The sequence below is a fragment of the Pongo abelii genome, chromosome 2 (genome assembly GCF_028885655.2).
Source record: "Pongo abelii isolate AG06213 chromosome 2, NHGRI_mPonAbe1-v2.0_pri, whole genome shotgun sequence".
Lineage (NCBI taxonomy): Eukaryota > Metazoa > Chordata > Mammalia > Primates > Hominidae > Pongo > Pongo abelii.
In genome coordinates, this window is record NC_085928.1 from 38,715,990 (window position 1) to 38,722,478 (window position 6,489).

Genomic DNA, 6,489 nt, shown 5'->3' on the forward strand with positions numbered 1-6,489 from the left:
GGCAGGCGGTCGCCCTCTTTGTAGGTTTTCTTCCTCTTCTACATTCTGTTTGGTCTCTTAAAAAAATAAGATTAAGTGGTCTGAACAGAAATGAATCCACAACATCTTTTAAATTGTAGGCATTAAGTTGAAGTAGGCAATAAAGTATTTTGAGCTCTGATAAACTTTTTGGTAGACTTTCAAAAAAGTCTTCCTAAGACTGACTGTGTTAGTCAGCCCAGGCTGTCATCACAAAATATCATAGACTGGGTGGTTCAAACAACAGAAATTTATTTTCTCACGGTCTGGAGGTTGGAAATCCAACCAACAGGGGTGCCAGTATGGTTGAGTTCTGGTGAGAGCCCTCTTCCTGGCTTGCAGATGGCCAACTTCTCGCTGTGTCCTCACATGCTGGTTGGGCAGACGATGGTGGTAAATGCACTAATAGATTGATTCTTCAGTTTAACAATTTCCTCCCTCCTTCCCGTCCTTCCTGCCTGACTCATAGGGAATATTGGGGTGAGGTATTTATAACATAATACTTTGGAAGAATTTATCTTTATTTGCCTGATAAATATTATGTGTGTGTATGTAATAACTGAAATACATAATACATATGACTATTCCTTAGCCAAATTTAAATATTGTTTCCAACCACCCCTCAGAGCTTCTATTTGAACTGCAAACATGGAAAAGACTGTAACATTTACTAGTGGAGTAACTGGGAATTGGATCTGTTATTATTCAAAGTGTTCAAGCAGAATCTGGCTTGCGTAAATATCTGTTGGGGATAGGATAGAAGAGATTCTAGCACTGAGTGGGAATTGGAATAGATAACACTGGAGATTACTTCCAATTTTAAGATTTTATGACCGTCATCAGGATATTACATAGGCTTGAGATTTGCCTCCTCTTTTCTACTGAACACCCTTGACAGAGGCGATAACAAGCAATGAAATGCCCCTAAATGCAAGTGGCTGAAGAGTGCAAGGACCAAAGCCAGATTTCTGGAATCCACCATCAAAACTGAGAGCTGGCTGCATTATTAGTATGGTGGATGTGTTATAATGATTTTGGAGTATTAATACACTAATGTTGAAAAGGGAAGATATTACCGCTACCCAAAGAGCATATGGTTAATACAGTGAGAATAACAGAGAAACAGCTACTCATAAAAGAGTGCTTTATATTAATAGGTATTCCTAGCAACATTCATTATATTTATTTAATATTTTGATGTAAAGAAAAATGCAACGAGCATTAATTACCATCTCAGAAACAAATACCATAGCTTACTTTACCTAGTGGTGCATGTCTGTTATTTCACAAATCTGTGAAGTCCTTGGGAAGGCAAGTCATGTTGTAGAAATGTTTCTGCTGCCAGCATCCAGCACAATGATTAGCACATAGGAACCATGCAGTAGTTGTTGACTGAATGAATTAATGACTATATCTGAGTGATATGGGTTACTTATTTCCTATACTTATTTTAAAATTTTCCTTTTATGTTTGTGTATTTTAAAGAGTGTTGGTGAGAGTATAAATTAGTTCAGCCATTGTAGAAGACAGCATGGCAATTCTTCAAAGACCTAAAGACAGAACTACCATTCGACCCAGCAAATCCAATTACTGGGTATATACCCAAAAGAATATACATCATTCTATTATAAAGACATATGCACATGTTTGTTCATTGCAGCATTATTCACAGTAGCAAAGACATGCAATCAACCTAAATGCCCATCAATGATAGACTGGATAGGGAAAATGTGGTACAACTACACCATGGAATACTATGCAGCCATAAAAAAGAACAAGATCATGTCCTTTGCAGGGATATGGATGGAGCTGGAGGCCATTACCCTTAGCAAACTACCATAGGAACAGAAAACTAAATACCACATGTTCTCACTTATAAATGGGAGCTAAAGGATGAGAACCCATGGACACATAAAGGGGAACAACATACACTGTGGCCTTTCAGAAGGTGGAGGGTGGGAGGAGGGAGAGGATCAGGAAAAATAACTAATGGGTACTAGGCTTAATACCTGGGTAATGAAATAATCTGTACAACAAACCCCTATGATTCAAGTTTATCTATGTAGGAAACCTGCACTTGTACCCCTGAACTTAAAATAAAAGTTAAAAAATTAAAAATAAAATAATTTTGGTTTTGGTGAAAAAAAAAGTGTGCTGCGAGTTATAATAGAGTATAATAACCTACATGTGTTTAAAGCATATAATTTGATAAGTTTAGAAAACATTCTCGCAATCAAGATAGTGAACATAGACATTACCCCCAAAAGTTTCTCCACTCTTCCTTTTAATTACCTTTCCTGCCCATACCACATATCTTTTCCCTAAAAAACCACCATCTTTTTGTCACTATCAATGAGTTTTCATTTTCTAGAATTTTATATAAAAGGTAGCATACAGTGTATACTCTTTTTTGCATTGCTTCTTTCAATTGGTGCAATTATTTTGACATTCATCTATGTTGTGTTGTTGCATGTATCAGTAGTTCATTCCTTATTTTTGAAAGCTCATTAGTTGTTATTGAAGAGTAGTACTACATTGTATGGACATACCATAATTGTTTATTCATTCACTTATTGATGATTTGCATCTTTTTCTAGCTTTTGGCTAGGATGAATAAAGCTGTCAAGAATACTCATGTATAAGTCTCCATGTGGACATATGCTTTATTTTTTCTTGGATGAATACATAGGAATAGAATGGCAAGATCATATTGTCTGAGGTTTAAATATGGCATGTTTTACAATTTTTAAGAAACTGCCGAACTCTTTTGAAAAGTGATTGTACCATTTAAAATTTTCACCTGCAGTTTATGGGAATTCTAGTTCCTCAACTTCCTTATCAACATTTGGTATGGACAATCTTTTAAATTTTAGCCATTCTAATGGGTATGTAGTGGTATCTCACTGTGGTTTTAATTTTCACTTCTGTAATGGCTAATTCTGTAATGAACATTTTTTCATGTGTTTATTTGCCATGTATATATCTTCTTTGGTAAACTAACCATTCAAATCTTTTGCATATATACATTATATATATAATATGTAATACAGTTATGTATTTAAAAATAATAATATATTTTAAACACATATGATATTATATATATTATATTTAAATTGAATTGCCTGTTTACTTATTACTGAGTTTTTACGTTTAAAAACATAAATCATACTTTTTTTTCTTTGAGACAGTGTTTCACCCTATCTCCCAGGCTGGAGTGTAGTGGCATGATCATGGCTCACTGCAGCCTTGACATCCCAGGCTTAGGTGATTCTCTCACCTCAGTGTCCTGAAGAGCTGGGACTATAGGCGTGTGCCATCATGCCCAGCTAATTTCTTTTTTTTTTTTTTTTTTTTTTAATAGAGATGGGGTTTCTCCATGTTGCGTAGGCTGGTCTCAGACTTCTGGGCTCAAGTGATCCACCTGCCTGGGCCTTCCAAAATGTAGGGGTTACAGGCATGAGCCACCACACCCAGCCCTTAAAAAGTATATTATTGATTCAAGTCATTTATCAGATATACTTCTTATAAATATTCTTCTGTGCACTTTGATTTGTAAAGTTAGAAATACAGTCCTAAGCACTCTTATGTTCTACATAGTTTATGTATGTACAAATACATAAAACAGTACTTAGTTAATACTACTTCAAACCAAGCTTATAAAAATAAGACAAATGACGATTGTGCTATTCTAAGCATAGGAAGAAATAATGGGGTCAAAGCAAGGTTTTCAGCTTCTCATTTGGATTACTTTTGTTTTTTCGACTTGCTAAACACTTGCCTCACATGTTCCTTCTTAGCATGCCAAAAATTATCTGTCTTACCTATATAGAGAAGCTAGAAATATGAAACACATTTTTGTTATTGCACAATATATTATTTCCTTAATTTAATATTTAAATTTTTTACCAAGGTAATGCATACCTATTGGTAGATAATATAATATTTATAGACAAGGCTTATAAAAAGTCAGTAGTTCTCTGATACATCCCTCACTATGCTCAGATACCATCACTATCAACTCTGTTAGCTGCCTTTTCTGGAATTGCCTCCATTTATCTAAATGATAGTCCTTTGTATGTGTGTGTGTGGGATGGGGGGTTGGGGGTGGGTTGGGGGGACTGTCCATTTTACTTTACTTAATTTTTAATATTTATTTTTATTTCAATAGTTTTTGGGGTACAGGTGGTCTTTTAGTTACATAGATAAGTTCTTTAGTGGTGATTTCTGAGATTTTCGTGCACCCATCACCTAAGCAGTGCGTACTGCACCCAACATGTAGTCTTTTATCCCTCACCCCTTCCCAGTCTTCCCCCCGAGTCCCTGGGTTATCCATTTTAGACTTCATCTATTGACTTGCTTTTAGGATAGAGGAAAATTTGGATCTTCTAAATGCCTTTGTTTATATATCCTCTCAATTTTAGTTAAATCAGTAGACAGTAGTCATAATAATAATAGTGCAAATAGTTCCACGTACAGCTACAATGTATTATGATTCCATTCTTTTCTTGTATATCTATTTTGCCTGGAGTTAATTATTTATTTCAATTTTATCTGGCACAATTTTCTTTGTACCTATTCTTACTATTTCCCATTTGCTCTATCAGATGGGTCATATACCCGTAGTATTTTTGTCTCACATGATCAAGTGTTTTGGTTAACATATTAATTATTTTTTTCCCTTGAGATCTTTCCTGTTGAAGTCCCTATTCTTCTGCTCCATTCCAAACACACTGCTCTTTGAGCCTTCTGCGTAGCTGTTACCCTGGGCTTAACATTCATACTTGTTTTCCTGTGTTAAATGTCTCATAGCCTGGATCTTGTCTTTTCCTCTTTGGCTGGAACACATACTTTAGCAGCTTCCCAATAAAGAATGCAAAGAAAACAGCATTTACCTTTCCCTCATCCTTGACAGACAGTTTAGCTAGATATGGAATTTTAGGTTGAAAATAATATTCCTTCAGAACTTGAAAGGAATTTCCCATCATATTTTATCATCTAATGGTGCTCTTAAGAATTCTAATACAATTCTAATTCTCTTGAATGCAACTTTTCCCTTTCTGGAAACTTCTGCACTCTGTATCCTGGTTGCTTATGGATATTTGTGATGATGTGTGTGTAATAGGTCTTTTCATTGCATGAGCATTTAGTAGATTCTCTTAGTCTGTGGAGGCATGTCTTGATGGGGAAGTTTTCTTGAATAATTTAACTGATGATTTTCTTTCCCCCATTTCTTCTGTTTCTAGAACTCCTGTCAAATGTTGGAATATTCTAAACTTATTATTCTCTCTCTCCTATTTTTCAATTTTTAAAATCTTTTAATTCTATTTTTGAGACATAGCTTTGATTTATCTTTTAATCACTCCATTGAATTTTTTATTTTATCACATTTCTATTTTCTAGAAGTTCTTCATTATTTTTAGATTGTTTCTTTATCCAAGCACCCTCTCTAGTACATCTTTCTATTTTGTAATGCTGTTTCTTACTAATCATTTTGAAAATTTAAACTTATTGATTATTTTTTTGTTTCTGTTCCCTGTGTTACCTGTATTCTGTAGAATTCTTAGCCTTTTTGGGTTCTGAAATACGAATCAGCTCAGTTTTAAATTCTGGTTGATCTTCCTGTAGCAGATGCTGTTGGTGTCCTGCCAGATTCTTTTTACTAGGCTGCTGCACACATTCCTCTGCTTCAGGGGATGGTGCTTGCTAATAGCTTACATCTGCAGCCTTCTTCGGAAGCTGCTGTCCTGATAGAGCATTGGAATGATCTCTTAGTGGTATAATTGAAGGATCCACTGACACCTGTCAATGTTGGGCGCTGCTCTTCAGGATACTGTATTTGCTTGAAACCAATGACCTTTGTATGTTTTATTGTCCCCAGTAGGTAGACTATATGGATCTAGAAACTAAGGAATATCTCAATAAGCTCAGAATTGAAGGCATATACTTCAAAATAACAAGAGCCTATGACAAACCCACAGCCAACCTCATACTCAATGGGCAAAAGCTGGAAGCATTCCCCTTGAAAACTGGCACAAGACAAGGATGCCCTCTCTGACCACTCCTATTCAACATAGTATTGGAAGTCCTGGTCAGAGCAATCAGGCAAGAGAAAGAAATAAAAGACATCCAAATAGGAAGAGAGGAAGTCAAACTATCCCTGTTGGCAGATGACATGATTCTATATCTGGAAAACCCCAGAGTCTCTGACCAAAATCTCCTGGATCTGGTAAACAGCTTGAGCAAAGTTTCAAGATACAAAATCAATGTACAAAATCACTAGCGTTCCTATACACCAACAACAGCCAAGCCGAGAACCAAATCAAGAAGGCAATTCCATTCACAATTGCCACACAAAAAATACCTAGGAATAAAGTTAACCAGGGAGGTGAAAGTCTCTACAAGAAGAATTACAACACTTTTCAAAAAATCAGATGACACAAACGAATAGGTAAACATTCAAAGATCATAGAT